This window comes from Nyctereutes procyonoides, unplaced genomic scaffold, assembly GCF_905146905.1.
Source record: "Nyctereutes procyonoides isolate TBG_1078 unplaced genomic scaffold, NYPRO_anot_genome, whole genome shotgun sequence".
Lineage (NCBI taxonomy): Eukaryota > Metazoa > Chordata > Mammalia > Carnivora > Canidae > Nyctereutes > Nyctereutes procyonoides.
This window is the reverse complement of record NW_026575125.1, coordinates 18,579,087-18,598,106: the sequence shown is the minus strand read 5'-3', so window position 1 is coordinate 18,598,106 and position 19,020 is coordinate 18,579,087. Positions and strand designations below refer to the sequence as shown.

Genomic DNA, 19,020 nt, shown 5'->3' with positions numbered 1-19,020 from the left:
ACATATAACTGATTAGCAAATATTTTGTCCCATTCTGTAGGTCATCTTTTTACTTTGTAGATGGTTTCTTTTGCTTTGCAGCTTTTTAACTCGATGTAGTCCTACTTGGTGATTTATAATATTGTTCCTTGTGCTTTATGTGTCCGGTTCAAAAAATCAGTACCAAGATCCATGTCAAAGAATTTTTTTCTTATGTTTTCTTCCAGAAATTTCTGGTTTCATGCCTTACATTTAAGTCTCTAACCCATTTTGAGTTAATTTTTGTGAGTAGTCCATGAAAGGTGTTCAGTGTCATTCTTTTACATGTGAATATCCAATTACCTCAGCACCATTTATTGAAGCAACTGTCTCTTCACTTTTGAATATTCTTTTTTTAAGTTTTTGTTTCAATTACAGTTAAATAATATGTAGTATTATATTAATTTCAGATGTACTCTGTTGAGTATTCTTGGCTCCCTTGTCAAATATTAGTTGACCGTATATATGTGTGGGTTTATTTCTGAATTCTTGATTCTATCCCATTGGCCTACTTGTCTGTTTTTATGCCCATAACATACTTTTGTTGTTGTGTTTTTAAAGATTTCTTTCTTTCTTTGAGAACGAGGGAGAGAAAGAGTGGAGGGGAGGGGCAAAGGGAGACAATCTTTAAGCAGACTCCCTGCTGAGCGTGGAGCCCAACATGGGTCTTGATCTCATGACCCATAAGATAATGACCTGAGCTGAAACCATGAGTCAGACACTCAACTGACTGAGCCACCCAGGTGCCCAGTAACATACTGTTTTGATGACTTTATAGTATAGCTTTTGATGACATACTGTTTTGATAGCTTTACAGTATAATTTGAAATCAGGAAATGTGATGCCTCCTGATTGTTCTTTTTCATGATTTCTTTGGCTACTTAGGGTATTTTGTGGTTCCATCAAAATTTTAGGAGTGTCTTTTTTTTACTGGTGTAAAACATGCCATTAGAATCTTGATAGAGATTGCATTGAATCTTTGGTGGCTTTTGGTAGTACTGACATTTTAACAATCTTACTTGTAACTTCTAATCTATGAACATATGGGATATAGTTCTACTTAATTTGTTTCCTCTTTGACTTCTTTCATCAGAGTCTTAGAGCTTTCAGAGGAGAAGCCTTTTACCTTCTTAAATTTATTTCCAGGTACTGTATTGTTTTATTTTTATTTTTTAAAAAAGATTTTATTATTTATTTATTTATTTATTATTTATTTATTTATTCATTCATTCACTCAGTCATTCATTCATTCAGAGAGAGAGAATGAGGCAGAGACACAGGCAGAGGGGAGAAGCAGGCTCCATGCAGGAAGCCCGACACGGGACTCGATTCTGGGTCTCCAGGATCACGCCCCAGGCTGCAGGCGGCGCTAAACCACTGCGCCACTGGGGCTGCCCTGTATTGTTTTATATAATAAATGATACTGGTTTCTTTATTTTTTGTCAATTAATCCATTGTTAATATAGAGAAATACTGTTTTTTGCATGCTAATTTTGTATCCTGCTACTTCACTGAATTAGATTTAACAGTTTTTTGATTGAGTGCCTAGGATTTTTATACGTAAAATCATGTCATCTGCAGATAGAACTTTACTTCTTTATTTCCAATTCTGATACCTTTTATTTCATTTTCCTGGCTGATTTCTTAGCTCAGCCTCTAGTACTGTGTTGAATAGGAGTGTTGAGAGTAGACATCTTCTCTTGCTCCTGACCTTAGAGGAACAGCTATCAACCTCTCACAGTTGAGTGTGATGTTAACTGTAGACTTGTCATATGTGTTTTTTTTTTTACATTGAGGTAAGTCCCTTATGCCTAATTTGTTAAGAGCTTTTATCATAAATGGATGTTGAATTTTGCCAAATGCCTTTTGTTTGTCTTTTGAGATGATCATGATTCTTATCTTTCATTCCATTAATGTGATGTATCATACTGATTGATTGACTTGTGTTGAACCATCCTTGCATCCTGGGATAAATCACTCTTGATTATGATGAATGATCCTTTAAATGTGATGTTAGATTCAGTTTGCTGATATTTTGTTGATGATTTTTTGCATTTGTATTTACCAGAGATATTTTAGTGGTAGTTTTATTTTCCTCTGGTGTGTTCATTTGGCTTTAGTTGCAGAGTAATGCTAGAATTCATAAAATGAGTTTGGAAGAATTCCCTCCTCTTTAATTTTTTGGAAAAGCTGCAAAGAGGTTGACATTAATTCTTCTTTAAATGTTTGGTAGAATTCACCAGTGAAGCCATTTTGTGTGTGCTAGTCACAAAAAGAGAAATACTGTATCATTCTACTTACGTGAGGTACCTTGAGTAGTCTAATTCATAGAAATACAAAGTAGAATATTGGTTGCCAGGAACTAAGGGGAGGGAAAAATGGGGAGTTGTGGTTTAAGGCATATAGAATTTTAGTGTTGCAAGTGGAAAAGAGTTCTGAAGTTTGGCCAAGCAACAATATGAATGGATTTAACACTAGGGAGCTATATATCTGCACATGATTTAAGATGGTAACTTTTGTGGTATGTGTATTTTAATACAGTTAATTTTTTAAATGTATATGAATCTGCTGATTAGAGGTGGGTGAGATTTCTTTGCAGTGTTTAGTTTGATGATTAAAAAAAAACAAAGAGTTAAGGTATATCACTGTTTCTTCCGGTTTACGTTTTAGATCTGAAAATTAGCTAGGATATGTACTAGAATTATTGTGTTTTTATTTTAACTCTGAATTCAACCTTAATAAATATGTCCATTGATTCTCCAAGGCTGAAATCAGTTATTATTTCCTCTGACACATATCTCAGAATTTGTTTTTTGAGTACATATTGTTTTGTACATATTGCTAGACTAATCCACTTAGTGGTACACGTGTTTACCTCTAGTGTTTAATGTCAAGGATTATCCTTTAGATGACTTTGTTTCCTTGGACCTTAGTATTGTGTCAGTCACAGAGCAGGCAGGTAATAAAGGTTTACTGAATTCACTGCACAAACATTTATTAATCACTTAATATACACAAGGACCAAGTATGTTAATTAAGTGGAATTAAAATAAAAAATATATATGAGGACCAAGATAGATGCATTTTTTAATGTTGCCCTTATTTATTTAGTACTAGTTAAAATTTCACATGGAAAATAGTCTAGAACTTAACCACAGTGTTACTGTTAACCAAATAGGTTTAGTATTTTGTTTTCAGAAGATGTTTGATAATTGATAGAAGACAAAATAATATTTTAACTTACTAAGAAGAGAAGAGAATCCATAATTTTGGAATTTCATGTCTCTCTGGAAGATAGAAGTTGTTAGTTGTAGATGCAAACTTTCTTTTCGATGTCTTTGAATATATACCATACTTGGTAATGCCAATTCCTAAAATTAGACCTGGAACATGCCTTTTATGCCTAGAGAAAAAGTTCTTGTAAGTTGTGGAGCAATTATAATTACACTAGTGATAGTAGCAAAGTGTTGCTAGTAAAATAGTTGTTTGAGAGTGTGGGGCAGCTTAATGAAATTATTGTCTATAAGCATCAGTGGTTACTATTAGCTTCATTGAATGTCTAAGAAACTGTTACAAATAAGCACATTTCACTATTTTTACATTGAGTTTAAGTCAAAGGATCCTTAGTAATTGTATGTTTCCTTATGTCAGAGTTTATGTTACATTAATTGAATGTGTGTTTTGTTTGTGGAAGGCAAGTGGTGCCAGCATTTCTTATATTCACATCTTTGAAAAGCACTTAATCTGTTATCTATTAAGAAGCCTATTTTTTTTTTGGCAAACCTGTTGGGACCCCTCTCACTTTTGAGAGCTTTCTCTGTATCTCTGCTTAATAAACTTCTATGGCTTTGCTCAAAAAAATCTATTTTTTTGTTGGAAATGGAGGAGTATTTTTTAATAGTTCTATTTAAATTCCAGTTAGTTGACATACAGTGTTATATTAGTTTCAAGTGTACACTGTAGTGATTCAGCACTTCCACACATCACCCAGTGCTCATCTCAATGAATGCACTCCTCAATCCCTTTCACCCATCCACCCACCTCCCCTCTGGTAACCATGAGTTTGTTTGCTATAATAGTTAAGAGTCTGTTTTTTAGTTTATCTCTCCTTTCTATGAAATCTAATTTTTAATTTTAGTTATTAATGAAAAATCTATGAGCATGTGAGCATGATGTTTCAAATAAAGATTAGGACCAAGAGGAGCCCATGTCAGTGTTAAATGAAAGATAGACTGATTAGCCGATGAGAATTGTGAGATCATCCTCTTAGATTTTGTAAGCTAAATAATAAAAAAAACCCTAGGGACTTTGTGGTTCAAGTGGCAAAGCTGAAAATTATTGTGTTTTCTATGTTCAATACATACAGAAATATGAAAATAATTATGGTGAGTAGGAACACTGAATTTATTATAAGAGAGTCATATATAGAGTATCATCAGTCCCTATGATGAACCCCTGATTACTTTAAATATATACAGTAAGAGCCAGTTATGTGGATCATCTGTCCTTAAGAGTGATAGATTAAATATTCTATGAAATGCTTTGACGTAAGTTCTCAACTGAATTCAGAGCCACTACCACTATGAGAACTGGGGATTGTCTATGACAATTTCATTGCATATATAAAAAGTTAAAAACTACTTAGAAACATTTTAAAAAAATCATTAAGTTTTTGTTTTGTTCTAACCAAATGAACCCAAAGAATATGGAAAAAACGATGTTGGGCAAGTTGCACAGGGTGGATTGAAAATATCAGACAGCCAAAATTACTTGCATGGTAGAAACTTTGAGTAATCTGGAAGGAATTGTGAGAAATATCCATGAATGTATGTATATAATCAGGCAGTATGTTCTCTCCCCTTTATCTACCATCAGTAAAGAATTTGGGACAAGAGTAGTGGCTAGAATTACAAGCTCGAACACTAGTGCCTATGATTGCTAGCTTATTCCTGTAAGACTAGAGTGGAAAGGGTGTCTGGGGCTGTAATCATTATGGTTATACCTTCCATATGCTAAGAGTAAGGAGAAAGCTCCTTTGACTCTTTTACTCTGTTATGAATGTTAGTACAATATAAATTTCAAGAGGGTGGTGGCTTTATTTTATTCACTGTTGTGTCTCCACCTGCCACACTACTGGGCTATTCTTGGTGCCCTGTACTATTTGAGTGAATTAATGAATTAACATGGATTTGTTGCTTCTGAGAAGCTCTTTCAAGGGAGGAATACAAACTAACTGGTTAACACTAGTAAGTGGGAATTCTGCATCAGAGGATCCAAAGTTATTTAGTACAATCTGCAAAAACATGTAAGAGTGGTGGAACATCCTAGTGGTACAAAATACATCAGGATCAAGCGCTTTAAAAAGACCTATTTATTAGGTGGTTTCATGTAAATTGGTGACTAACAAGAAAAAGGCTAGGATTCAACTTAAATAATTACTTCCTTTGTTATTTCTTTTGTACATCTAACATGGGTTATGCTGGTTATCATTATCCCAGAGAGGGAAATGTGTTGCTTTCTATGTCTTGCAAAGTAAAAAAAAAAAATCTCTATATATGAATTACAGTAAATCCAGATCATGATCTAAACAATAATGTAAAGGGACCTTACTGTATTCTTGGAAATTGCATGTGTATGTATATGTGTGTGTGTGTGTGTCTGTGTATGTGGTGAGGAAGGAGGAGATACTCGAAGTTCTATCCTCCTGGCTGGTTTTGTTTCTTTTCCTATCTCTGTTATCCTTAATTCATCAGTTCTCATCAGCTTCTATTATAGGATTCCTGTAACTTAATATCGAGGCATTAGTCGAGATTCTAGCCTCACTGTACTCTCCACTATTTGTTGCCAAAATTTCAGTCACTAATTGATTTTTTTAAAGATTTTATTTATTCATGAGAGACCCAGAGAGCAAGGCAGAGATACAGGTGGAGGAAGAAGCAGGCTCCCTGCAGGGAGCCCGATGTGGGAATTGATCCCAGGACCCTGGGCTCAAGACCTGAGCCAAAGGCAGATGCTCAGCCACTGAGCCACCCAGGTGTCCTCAGTCATTAAATGTTTATACTGGATATTGACAAAATCCTTTAAACAAAACCACTATGTCAGAATCTCATGCCCAACATCTGAAATGGTGTTTTCAATACAGTTTTAGAGAAAACTTAGGAAGAAGCTATGGTAATTAAAGGAAAACTGTAATATAAATTAGAAGAAACAATAAGGCATTTTAGAAATGTTTTTTTTATTCTCATTTCTATTAACTCCCACCAGAAACAATAGAATTAACAAAATATTAGCTTAAGCATTTAAGTATGAAAGTGATAATATACGAACGGAATCATAGAATGGGGCTGAATTTGGCTGAAAACGAAAGATTTATGTGCAAAAAAAGTAAAAATAAAGTCATTGTATTAAAAGTAAGGGAGGTGAATTTACATCATGCAATGTGTATGTATTTCTAGTGATTCAATGTATCTAATAGCTATTATACATTTGGAAAATAAATGAGAAAATCTGAAATCTGTCTTCAGTATCAGTGGGAAATCGAGTACCTTTATTGGTCCATTTGATGTTTAGCTCCACAATTAAATTTTCATAATGGCAAAAACTGGACAAAGATGATTCCAGATCTCTTGAATTCCAGTGTAGTATCCCTTCTAGTACCCCTAGTTGCATTCCTAAACAAAGCTATTCCTTGTGATAATTTCTGTAAAAGATAACATTAGAGAATTTCCTTTTCTACTCGAGATAGCCAAGAAAAACAAAAATTATAACACTGTATGTCAGCTATGGTAGCATCAACATCCTTTGGGAACTTTAGTTAGAAATCTTATACCTACTGAATGGCACTTTGCATTTTAAAAAAGATCTGACCAATATGCAAATTGAAGTTTGATAAGCAGTAGTATAGAAGAATATGGGAAAAGCACCCAGTAGAATCTGGCTGTAGGTAGGATGTGCCGTAGAGTGAAGGGATGCATAAAGAAAGTTTCAAACAGAGGAAAACATCATGGGCAATGGCACAGAAGAATTGAAGCATTGTGACAATTCAGAAGACAGTTTGACGTGGCTATAACAGGATACATAGATGAAAATTTGTCAAAATATTTGTAAACACTTATATGTATACGTATACTTAAGATTATCATTGATTTTTCATTATTTACAAAGGAGTGTTGAACAAATATGTTGGTTTTTTTGAGTTAATACTAGCTTATTTCGTTTTTACAGATGAAGAAACTAAGGCTCAGTGATTTAGCTTAAGTTACCAAGCTAAGAAAAGGAAACTCATGTAACTCTAAACATAGTCTCACCATACAATATAGCAATTATGCTTCTAATATTTACCCATCTGATTTGAAAACTTAGGTCCAGACAAAAGCCTGCACATAAATATTTATATCAGCTTTACTCATTATCACCAAAAACTGAAAGCAACCAAGATATTCTCAGAAAATGAATAAACATGCCACATGATTGAATAGTATTCAAGAATATAAAGGAATGAACCATCAAACCAAAGACATGGATGATTCTTAATTGCATATTGTCAAGTGGAAGAAGCCAATCTGAAAAGGCTGCATACTGTAGGATTCCATTTATAGGACTTTCTGGAAAACACAAAACTATAGAGATAGTAAACATTGATCAATGCCAGGGGGTGTGCAGTTGCCCCTCACTAAAGTATTTTTTCCAGTTGAATAATTGTAATCCTTTACTCTGTTTCAAGTCTCCTAGGTTCATAAGGTTACACTTCCTTCAGCACTCTCTAACACTAGGTTTTATCAGTACATAAGTAGTCCATTGAGTAGACACATGAGCATGATATGCAACACAGAAATGATACCAATTCTTATCCCTCATTTCCCCTTTCTTCACTTCCCCACCCTTGACTTAACATGGAGGAGTCTCAGGGCCAGGTCTGTTTCTCTGGGGAGGGGTGGTGCTTGATGTAGATACATTCAGTGCCCAGGATTCCTCCCCAGTTGGCTCAGCTGTCTCTATTAGCTAAGTGTCCTTAGAGAAGTTACTTAATCTCTGCAAAATACAGACTGTAATGGTAGTTAATTGATTTTTTTAAATGAAGAATAAATAAGTTATTATGTGCTCAACATTTGGAATAGTATCTAGTATATTGTAAGTGTTCAGTAGTTATTAATGATTACCAAGAAATCATCAATTATAGGACCCACATTTTATCGTATTTTGACTTCTCTCAAATTGGGGCACATTTTATAATTGCTGGCATCTTAGATTCAAAGCAATGTGTTATTATCTGAACAATTTTCTTCTATTTTGTCCACCTATGAAGCAAACTCTTTGAAGGGGGAAAGTCCTATAAACAAGCCAATACCTGACTCCCTTTTAATTTACAATCCTCAACCTCTGCTCTATCCTTAACAAAGTTAAACAGTCATTACATGAGAAACATATTCACCACAAATCCAATATTTTCTCACAGAATGCTCTCAGCAATATTGTTAAATGTTTTTACAACCCCATTTCACAGGTGAATAAATCAAGTTTCAGAGAGGCCAACCACTGTGGCCAGGAGCAACCAATGAATAAATTACTGAGCTATCAGCATTCAAACCCAATTAGTCTCTGAAGCATTTGCTAATTCCACCATACCTCTAGACCCTGCAGCATTTCTTAGTATAACAAAAGAGCTTCTCTGGGGGAATTATAAACATAAATGTCAATTAGAACAAACCCAATAAAAGGTTTCCATATTACATTTAGAAAACAGAAAACTACTAATTTCTATTAAATTGGGCTGATTTGTTTTCTTGTTGAAGGTGACTGGGGAACTAAATAATGCTGTTTTATTCATTGGGATGCTTTATACTTCAGCAGCTGTAAATATTAACAGAATTAAAGATGTTAACAGGAGTCAAATGTGAGTGCTCTGAAAAGCTATTCTATCAGGTTCTTAGGCTAGGCAAGATTTTATTAGGGCCTTGTTAATTTAAAATTTACTGAAAGGATTGATTCTGCCTATTATTCTAAGCATTCATATGAGATTATCTCAGTTTACTACAGTTTATACATGTTTAAAACAGGTGAAGGTGCAGATAAACTCTTTCAGTTTTTAATAAAACATGCTGAAATACACTTAATATTTATCTTTTTAACTCCTCAAAGCCATACTTTGTGACAATTTAAATGAGAGATTGCCTAGACTGTTGAAATTTTCTCTAGTGATAAAAATGTATTATTGAATAAATACTATAAAAAGATTACATGGGGCATCTTTTAACCTGCTCAAGTCATCAGTTTGTTTCAAGCGTCTCAGTAGTACCATTCACATGTTTTCTCTATATACATGTATTAATACAAGGGCCTAAGACCTATATTTGGCCTCACTTTGTTAACCTCCTTAAAATCAGTCCAGAAAGAATATTTGACTGTACTATTTGTTGTCGCAACATATGTTCTAGTCTTTTCAGAACTTCAAATATAGTTTCCCATCAGTTAATCCAAGTTCATAAGATTTACATTTAATCTACTTCATTTTTATACATGGTCATCAAACATAATGGGATGAAAGCTCCAGGTGTAGAGCTAAATGTGAGGGATGATGGAGTATAGAAGTAAGAGAATTTTCAGAGAGGCTAATTTTTATGTGAAAAGTACCTTAGTCCTAGGATTTCAGAGATCAAGCCCCAAGTCGAGCTCCACACTCAGCCAGGAGTCTTCTTGAGAATTTCTCTCCTTCTCCCCCTCCCTCCACTCACACGTTTTATTTCTAAAATAAATAAATAAATCATTAAAAAATAAAATCTTTGAAATAATATTAAAACGCATCAATTTATGCAGTTTATAGAGAAAGTGGACTAGAAAAGCATAACGTTTATGCACAGCATAATAAATGCATTAACTCCTTGATGCCTTAAAATAACTTTACTTAGGAATTAAAAACTGGAAATTGCATGATCCCTAGAATCGAGGGGTTCAAAGCCTAACACGGAGATCAGTGTGGGAAAAGCATTACTGCATTACAATGCTAACAATATAATGATAATAATGATGATGATGATGATGGTGATGTCAGAATTATAAGGGAGCATCCAACTAGCAGGAAGATCCGGAAGGCTTTCAGAAAAGAGGCAATAAATACTTAGGATTAGCATTAGAACTTTTATTTTACCACAGAGAAAGAGATAGGATAGTGATACTGAGAAAACAAAAAGTAGAGAGGGCATTTGATCAAATAGCAGAGTAGGCTAATTAAGCTACCTTTCCACTCATTAAAAAATGCCCAACGCTGAAAAAAACATAGAAAATATATGCCACTGATATATATGTACATATGCATATTTATATATGTACACAAACACACGCACACCTCTATTATTTAAATGATTACCAGAGAACAAGAAAGTTTGGAGAAGGCTGAGAAATGGAAAGCAAATGGGATTGGATCAGTACATTTTCTAGTAAAGCATAAATTACATCAATGGGTAGGAGAAGATGGAGAAACACGAATAGATGAAAACCATGAAAGAAAATGCAAAGGTAGTAAAGTTTCTGACCCTTAAAATAGACAACAATCATAACTCACTGAAGATGAAATAAATAATTTGAGCAGCTCAATAATTACTAAAGAAAATGGATTCATAGTTTAAAAACTCCTGAAAAAGAGATGTTCAGGCTCAGATACTTTTATTGGGAAATTCTAACAAATGTTTAAAGAAGAATTAATACCGATTTGATGTATCCCTTTCCAGAAAACAGAAGAGGAAGAAATATCTCCATTTCACTTCCTGAGGCCCTGATACACAAACAAGACAGAATCAAAAGCAAGAACAAATAGCAAAGATCAGCATTTCTCATGACCTTAGATCCAAAATTCTTAAGCATACTATAAGGAAATTAAATCCAGCAATATATTTATAATACAGTGACCAAGTATGGTTTATTCCAGGAATGCTGGGGTAGTTCAGTATTCAAAAATCAATATTAGCCACATATTCACAAACTAAAGAAAAACACATGATTATATCAAATGATGAAGAATAATTTGATGCAACTCAGTATCCATTCATGATATAAAAATCTCAGCCAACTAGGAATAGAAAGGAATTTCTTCTGAAGAGCATCTACCTAAAACCTAAGGCCAATATTGTACTTAATGGCAAAAGACTGTTTCCCCCCTAAGATAGGGAACAAGAAACAAATGTCCTCTCTCACCATTGGATTCACCATAGGATGAGAAATCCTAGAAAGCAAAACAAGGTGAGATAAGGAAATTTAAAGGCATTCATTTGGGAAATAAAGAAGTAAAACTGTGCCTATTTACAGATGACATGATTGTATACATAGAAAATCTCAGGCAATCGACAGAAAAACAACACAATCCACTAGGATAAGTCACTTCTGCAAGGTCACCGGATAGAAGATCAAAATAAAAAAATCAGTTCCATTTCTATAAATTAGCAATGAACATGCAGAAACTGAAATTTAGAATAATACCGTTTATATTCACTCAAGAATGAATGTTTATGGGAATGCCTGTCTGGGTTAGTCAATAGAGCATGCGACTCTTGATCTCAGGGTTGTGAGTTCAAGCCTCATTTGGAGCATAGAGCTTAACAAAAAATGAATATTTATGTATAAATATAATGGTAAATTTACAGGATGTAAAATAAATTTACAGGATGTTTAAAGAAGACAGCATAAGTCTGATGAAAGAAATCAAAGGAGAGCTACATAGATGAACAGATATACCATCTTGATAGAGTGGAAAATTTAACATAGTACATTTTCTCCAAATTTATATGTAGGTTTAATGTGATTCCTATCAAAATCCCAGCAAAGTTTTTTATAGATACAGACAAGATAATTCTAAATTTTATATAGAAAGGTAATGGAACAATAATAGCTAAGACAATTTTGAAAAAGAAAAATATGGTGTCAGATATTTTTTGAAGTCCTTTCAGATAATTTTTTTCTGTACCATGCTTTTCTGTCCCTCTAGAGCGCCACATCTGCATGAATTGGATTTGCTGTATTACCCAACAGGTAATGGATGGTATAAGAAAATACCTATTCATCTATCTCTGAATTTACTATTTTTTAATCATCTCCAATCTTCTATTAAGTGATCTTTTTTTGTCCAGGTATTATCTATTTTTCAGTTTTAGGGTTTCCATTGGCAAGGTTTTCTAGCAGTTGTTAGTTTTTTGTTGAAATTTCCTTTTTTGCCTATTTATCAGAAGCATGTTTTCATTTTCTTCATTGAGTTATAGGAGTTGCTGTATTCTCATATATCTTATAATTTTTAATTGCATCATGGGCATTTTATTGATATATTTCATAGACAGTAGATTGTCATGTTCCCCTAAATTAAGTGTTGATTTTTTTGCTTTAAGAAGACAGAGAGCTTGGTTAAACTCAAATTTCAAGCTGTGTCTTCCCTGTGGTAGGCAGGTGTAGTTTCTGTCACTTCTTTTGGCCTTAGCTGTGCTCCTCGTAGTCTGCCTTGTACATGTGTAGTACATGTATTTCCTGAATCAACCAGAAATTTGTACAATGATTATATATGCAAAATTCAGGTTTTCCCTCCTGTGGTTCTCTTTTCTGAGATTTAAACTTTCACTTTCCAGCTGCTGTGATTCCCAAAATTTTGTCTTCTGATTTATCAAGCCAGTAAATTGTGGCATCTTATCTGAGTTCTCGATGTGTAGCACTGTGCCTGAGACCTGTCCTTAGGCAGAAAGCCATAAGATTGAACACTCTTTGACATTGCCTTTTCCTGTTTTTTTTTTTTTTTGGACACACACCACCATATCATTATTTTTAATGTCCAGCGTTTATAATATGAGGGTCAGGGCTTTCTCCTCAACTCAAGTTTATAAGTTTTCGATTGGCTTGTGAGGCCAATAGGGATACTTCTTGTCTAATTTGGTTTCTGGAAAGACTTCATTCAGTTCCTCAATGGTCATCTGATCAAATGGAATTATGTTCTTCATCTTCTCCAGCTCTTTTTCATATTCTTCAATCCTGGCCTTTGAGAAGGACAAAAACTCAGCACAGCTTTTCACATCTTCTTTTTCCTCAGCATCCACCTGGACAGTGTATTTATCCTCTGGCACAGGAACCTTCAGGGCATTAAACTTCTTCTCAAAGTCATCTACCAAGCCAGCCTTTGCCACATTGGCCTTGTACTAAGCCCAGTCGATAGCAGGTGGTTTCTCAGGAAGAGTAGCCAACCTGGAGGTAAGCATCTCATTCCAGGATTTCAGGGAGTTGGCAATGGCCTTCTGGTTTCGGGGTATGATCTCCCCAAAAACTACACAGTCAATGGTTTTTAGAGCAAGTTTTCACCCAGCCATCTTGAGATCCTTCACCGACCCTGGCGGCCCACCGACATTGCCTTTCCTAATAAGCTATCAAGGCCTGACGTTTCTTTGTCAGAAAGTTTTTAATTAGGTATTATTTAACAGTAAAAATGTTTAAAGTAATCACTTTAATATCTTCACTCTTACTATGTACAAGGCACTTCTATAGTTAGTTCACATTTTCCTTAGCAGTGTGTCACAATTTGTTCATGTTTCTTCTTAGTCATTTAGATTATTAATAATTTAATAGTATTTAAAGCTTAAATGAATAAATTGATTTTTGCTACCTTACACAGTTGATATCATTTTTATTCTTATTTTAATATTCTATATTTCATTTGTATAATGTTAAATTTGAGGTTTATACACCTACATGTGAAACTAAATAGAACTATGTTGCATTTTAATTTTTACTACTAGTCTGTTTATACCCTATAGCACTATTCTTTAATCTTCATCTTCGAAATTACATAGGAGTTTTTTTCAAATACTTTAAGCACAATCTAATCCTCATGTAATTTAATGGGCATTTATGCTGATTATAAATAAATAAGCAGAGACAATGTTGATCTGGCTTTAAAATTCTATATTCATACATTTATGATCATTGTTTGCTGCAGATGACAGAAACTCAATTTCAAAATTCTTAAGCCAAACAGAATTTATTAGCTAGCATAATTTAGAACATGTTATGATGAACTAGCTTTAAGTATGGCTCAATCCAAGATTTGATCAGTGTTATCAGATCTTTGACCCTTTGTAGCCATTAGCTCTATTTTCCTCCTTTACGTTTGGTACATTTTCAGACATGCCTTTCCCACACAAAGTTAGTGCCAAAGACAATCACATCCAGAAACTCTGGTTTGTATAAGTCTTTTAGCCACCAATGTCTCCTTTTTCCCAAATCATCCTAGCCAAAGTAAAAGAGAGCTCTTACCAGTCTAGTGTAAGCTGCATGCTTATCAGTAAAATAATCTTTGTGGCTAGGGTTAGTGCTCTTTTGGCCATGTTGGGGTCATCATCTTATCACTGGTTTTAAAGGTTGAGGTCAACTCTGAGAAAACAGAAATTTGATCCTCAAAAGAAAATAAAGGTGAACATGTACAGGGTATAAATAATGTCTGTTACAGTATCAGATGCCTTTAGATTGAGTGCTTTCGCTATTGATATGCTTTCATTGCACTTCTTTAAATGACTAAATAAATTTGGTGCTTATTTTGTGTTCCTTTTAAATTATCTTTGACCATAAATAGAGCATATGGAATGCCCTAGTGCCATGTCACAGTATTTCTTAATTTTGTCAGTGTATTTTTCCTACCTTGAGTGTTTGCCTAAACACAGAGAGCAGATTACTGTTAAAGATAGCAAAATTTAAAAAAAAAGAAAGAAAAATAAAAGCAAAATTTCCTATGAAATACTATTATTCTCAATTAAAGAAGATACATAAAAGATAAAATTTTCTCTTGGCTTTATATATTTATAAAATTTTATACATATTTACATATAATATATGAAATAACATGAGATACGTGTATATAAAATTATAAATTATAATTATAAATATTAATTATATCCTAGCTAATAGAAGATTTTGACATTCTAAATAAGTCTCCATAAATAATATAGACTCCAAATTCTCCTGATCTTATAAATAACTTAATTCTTCCAAACATTCAAATAATTGATACCAGTTCTTCACAAAGTTTTCTAAAAGTAAGAGATGAGTGAACATTCTGTGAAGATAATATTACCCTGATATAAAACCGGAGGAAAACATCACAGAAAAAGAACACTAAAGACTAATACGTCTTATAAATATAGGTTAAAAAAAAGTTCTCAGCAAAATATTAGCAAACTGAATCAAGTAACATGTAAAAAGGACTATACATCATGACCAAATGAGATTTATCTCAGGAATGCACGGCTGGTTTAACATTTTAAAATTAATATAATATAGCATATTAATGGAATAAAGGATAAAGACATAACTGTCTCAAAAGATGCAGGCAAAGCATTAACAAAATTCAGTATCTTTTCATGATTAAAGCACTCAACAAACAGGGCACCTAGATGGCACAGTTAAGTGACTAACTTTTGCTTTCAGCTCAGGTTGTGATCTCGAGGTCACAAGATTGAGCCCTGCATTGTTGGGCTCCACACTCAGCAGAGTCTGCCTGAATCTCTCTCCCTCTGTCACTCCCCTCTCTCTCTTTCTCCGTCAAATAAATAAATCTTAAAAAAAAAAAAACCTACTCAACAAACTCAGAAAAAAGGTAACTGCTTCAACATAATAGCATTTATAAAAATTCCACTGCATAATAGACAGCATTTATAAAAATTCCACAGCTACCATAATACTTAGTTGTAAAAGGCTGATATCTTTCCTTCTAAGATAGTGATAAGATAAGGATGTTTGCTGTCACTACTTCTGTTCAACAATGTAATGCAGGGTTTAGCCAGGGCATTTAGAGGGGTAAAAAAACAAAAAGTATCAGATTAGAAATATGGAAGTAGGGACACCTGGGTGGCTCAGTGCTTGAGCATCTGCCTTTGGCTCAGGGCATGATCCTGGGTTGCCGGGATCGAGTCCCGCATTGGCTCCCTGAAGGTGAGCCTGCTTCTCCCTCTGCCTATGTCTCTGACTCTCTCTCTCTCTGTCTCTCATGAATAAATAAATAAATCTTTAAAAAGATATGGAAGTAAAACTGTCTCTTTTGGCAGGATACCATGATCTTGTATATTAAATACTCTAAGAAATCCACCAAAAAAAAAATAGTAGAGCTCATAAACAAGGTTCAACAAGATTGAATGATTGAAGATCAGTATATAAAAATCAATTCTATTTCTACACACTAAGAAACACTTGAAAATGAAATTAAAACAATTCCATTTATAATAGCATTAAGGAGGAAAAAAAGCCTAAGTATAAATGTAACAATGAAATGCAAGACTGGTACATTAAAACCTACAAAATATTGTTAGAATAAATGCAAGACAATTGAATAAACAACCAGTATTCATGGATCAGAAGATATAATATTAAAAAAAAGACCTAATATTGTTAGATGGCAGTACTTCCCAGATTGCTTTATATATGTAGTTCTATTCTATCAAAATTTCACGTGGCCTTTTTGCAGAAATTGACAAGCTGATTCTATTATTTGTATGTGAATGCAAAGGACCTGAAGTAGTCCAAATGATCTTTTTTTTTAAAGGGTTGAAAACTTTTCTTTTTTCAAGCTCACAACCTTTCTTATCTTTTTTTTTTAAAGATTTTATTTATTTATTCATAGACACAGAGAGAGAGAGAGGCAGAGACACAGGAAGAGGGGGAAGCAGGCTCCATGCTGGGAGCCTGATGTGGGACTTGATCCCGAGTCTCCAGGATCACACCCAAGGCTGCAGGCGGCACCAAACTGCTGCGCCACCAGGGCTGCCCAGTCCAAATGATCTTGACAAAGAATAAAGAGGACTCATATTTCATAATATCAAAATTTATTACAAAGCTATAGTAATCAGGATGGTATATTACTGCTATAAAGATAGACATGTAGATTAGCAGAATAAAATTGAGAGTATATGAATGTACGCCTAGGTTTATAGTCAGGTAATTGTATTTGACCAGGATATCAAGAAAATAAAATGGGAAAAACTAGTCTTTTCAATAGTTGGTGTTTGGCTCAGCTAGATACCGACATGGAAGAGAATGAATTTGGATCCTTACCTCACATCATACCTAAAAGTTAACTCAAAATGGATCCTAGGACTAAATATAAGAGATAATATTGTAAAACTCTAAGAAGAAAAATATTTTTGGTTTAAGCAGTTGTTTCTCAGATATGACACAAAAAGCACAAGTAATAAAAGGACTTTTGATGGTGTTCAGTTTCTCTCTTTGTTACAAGTGATGCCATCAAATAAATGAAAAGATAACCCACAGAATGGGAGAAAATATTTGGAAATAATATATCTGATAAGAGACTTTTATCTAGAATATAAAAAGAATTCTTACAGCTCAATAATAAAAAGACAAATAATACATTTTAAAAATCAGCCAAAGATTTGAAAAGGTTTTCCGTCAAAGAAGATATACAGATGACCAGTAAGTACATGAAAAGATTCTCAACATCACTGATTATACAGAAAATATAAATCAGTACCACAGTGGATACCACTTCATACCCATTAGATTGGCTATAATCAAGCAAAGACAGACGACAGCAGGTATTACTAAAGATGTAGAGAAATTGGAGCCCTCACACATCCCTGGTAGGATTATAAAATGATACAGCCACCTTGGAAAATAGTCTGGCAGTGTACCAGCATGTAGTATGGTATTCTTGCTTCTCTATTTTATGAAGCATGACAAATTTTGTAAAGCACTTTATCTATCCAAGTTCTTATTTTGCTGAGAGTGGGTAGTTTCCTTGACTCATTGGCTAGTTGGTCTCAGTCAAATCTTGAATAGTTAATAGAAAGCAAAGCTCAATCTAATTCCAAGGGTCTAGATTAGAATATACTAGCCTACTCTAACTTCAGTGGAATAAGGTAGAATTATTTTCTTCTGCAAAATTCCCCATAGTGGTGCAAGCTGGGATTGCAGTGTGTTGAAGAAAGGCAGAGTTCCCAGCATGCACCACTACCAGAACTTTCTTACCTCTACGTCATTCTTCCATGTTTTACTTTAACTGCTATATCCTCCCAGGATGAATGGCACACTTGCCTGCATGCCATCTATCCCTCTTTTCCCTCTTTTTTCCCCCTGGATACTACTAAATTGATCAAAGAAAATTGGGAGCATGGGCAGAAGTAAAGATTAAATTACATCGATTAACTGAAAGGAAAATGTATTCATTCCTAGGGCTGTTGTGATGAAATACCACAAACAGAGTGGTTTAAAACAACCATAATGTATTCTTTCATGGTTCAGGAGGCTAGAAGTCTTAAATCAAGGTTTTGGCATGGCCGTGCTCTGTCTCAAGGCTCTAGCAAAGCATCTGTCCCATGCCTTCCTCCTAGCTTCTGGTGGTGGCTGGCAAACCTTGCTGTTCCACATCTCTGCCTTCACCTTCACAAGACATTCCCTCTCTGTTTCTGTGTCCCAAATTCCTTCTTCTTATAAGGACCTCAGTCGTGCTGAATATAGAGCCCACCCTAATCCAGTATAACTTCATGGTCATTGGAATGAACTATATCTGCAAAAATCTGTTAAGGCCACATTCAAGAATATTATTTTTTGGTGAACATGAATTTGGGGGGCTCATTATTGAACTCACCACATACAATAATAGTGCAGTACAGAAGGCTGTGTGTGTGTGTGTGTGTGTGTGTGTGTGTGTGTGTGGTGTAGAAGCTAGGAGCAGATTGGGAGGGAGGGAGGGATATAGGGGTATTTTTAGTATGTATATCACTGAGTACTTCCTTGACTTCAGGCTCTGCACTGTTGGGCAAACAGTATTTCATTTAACCCTTGCAGCAAGCCTGTGCCATGGGTATTGTTCTGCCAGCTCTCCAGAGAAGATAGTTGATGTTTAGCATCAATGTTTAGCAAGGTCACACTGCTAGGGGGGTGCGACTTGGACTCCTATGATGCACTGTCTCCTTCCAAAATCTGTGAACTTAAACACTAATCTCTAGTACCTTAACACCTCTAAGGAAAAGCATG

The 19,020-nt window shown here is 34.4% G+C and overlaps 1 pseudogene; it reads right to left on the bottom strand.

Annotated features, from left to right (window-relative positions):
• Window positions 1–12,866: 12,866 nt before the first annotated feature.
• LOC129517449 (ATP synthase subunit d, mitochondrial-like) lies at window positions 12,867–13,349 on the bottom strand (annotated as a pseudogene).
• Window positions 13,350–19,020: the final 5,671 nt, after the last annotated feature.